Source organism: Gavialis gangeticus, unplaced genomic scaffold (assembly GCF_001723915.1).
Source record: "Gavialis gangeticus isolate Ggan-Ray unplaced genomic scaffold, GavGan_comp1, whole genome shotgun sequence".
In the NCBI taxonomy this organism is placed as follows: Eukaryota; Metazoa; Chordata; order Crocodylia; family Gavialidae; genus Gavialis; species Gavialis gangeticus.
The window spans coordinates 105030881-105032060 of record NW_017728992.1 but is presented as its reverse complement, the minus strand read 5'-3'; the positions used below and the strand labels follow the sequence as shown (position 1 = coordinate 105032060).

At 51.2% G+C, this 1180-nt stretch overlaps 1 long non-coding RNA gene across 1 annotated transcript in view; it reads left to right on the top strand.

The window, feature by feature from the left end:
• Positions 1 to 399: 399 nt before the first annotated feature.
• The window catches only part of LOC109299645, a 14275-nt gene continuing 13494 nt past the window's right edge, over positions 400 to 1180 (top strand). Inside the window, exon 1 of the long non-coding RNA XR_002097944.1 lies at positions 400 to 523. This is a non-coding gene — a long non-coding RNA (uncharacterized LOC109299645). The remainder of the gene's footprint in view (positions 524 to 1180) is intronic.

Genomic DNA, 1180 nt, shown 5'->3' with positions numbered 1-1180 from the left:
ATAAATACATACATACATTACATAAATATACATACATACTATTATCTACATATATTACATAAATCAGATTACGTTACAGAAGAACACACAGATTTTCCAGCATGACAAGGCGAAGTCACTATGAAACACACCATGAAGCGTACTGGAAAGGCAACTGGCAAGCCTTCAGGGAGGGATGTAAGAGGGGGTAGAGGGAAAGCTGTAAGTCCTGCCCTCCCCCCCCAACAACTGAGACGTAGCCTCTTTCCTACAACTAGCAGGCAGGAGGCTTCCAGTTCTACAGGCAGCAAGGAAAGGGGAGCAGTGCCATTTCTTGTGCCTGAGTCTGCATCCCCTCCAACAGCAATAGCCATAACCCCCACTTCCCATCACCACCACCATGACAACAAGCAGCAGCACCAGCAGCATTCTCCTCTACCCCCATTTCACTTCCCAAGCTGAGCCTTCCAGTGCCAGAGGAAGAGCTGAAGGAGGATCTGGATCTGAGTACCATATTAAGGGAAATTCTGGGGAAAGAGGTGGAGTCCATTGAGTTTGCGCTCCACACCTCAAGTTTCCCCAAGAGCTAGGTCTCTTTCCTCAGAAGGCTCTTCAGAGGAGGTTGAGGTAGAGCTTGTGGAGGCAAGTGACTCAGCTGAGTCCACTCCTCCTATTGCTGTGCCTCTGCCTGCTGAGGAGAGGCAAAAGGCAACATCCACACATGCACCCGCACCCCAGAAGTGAGGAGGTTGCATGGTCTGGGATCATTTTGAACTGCCAGATGATCCCACATACACTATCTTCCTGCACTGCTGAGCCAAAACCAGCCAGGGCCAGGGACAAAACACATGAGCACCACAGGGATGCTGATGCATCTCCACAGGCACCACCCCCTTTCCCTTGCTCCTCCTCAGCCTGGCACCCATGGAAGCAAGCCAAAAAAGAAGGCCCCCTCTCACTCTAAAGCCTCTGTCCCCTCAAAGCACCACCTGGAACACTGGAAAATAAGCAGACAGAAAGGGAGGCATGTTGCAAAGGCAAGCGAGATCACCCAGAGCATTTGGAAAGTACTTGCTGTGGATGGTCAGCCTTCTCCTTAGTTGAGCACCCAGGGTTCAGTTAGCTCATGGTGCTCAGGGACCCATTATACCAAGTGGCGGAAGCACCACCTTCAGCAGGATGGTGGTGCCCTCCCTGTATG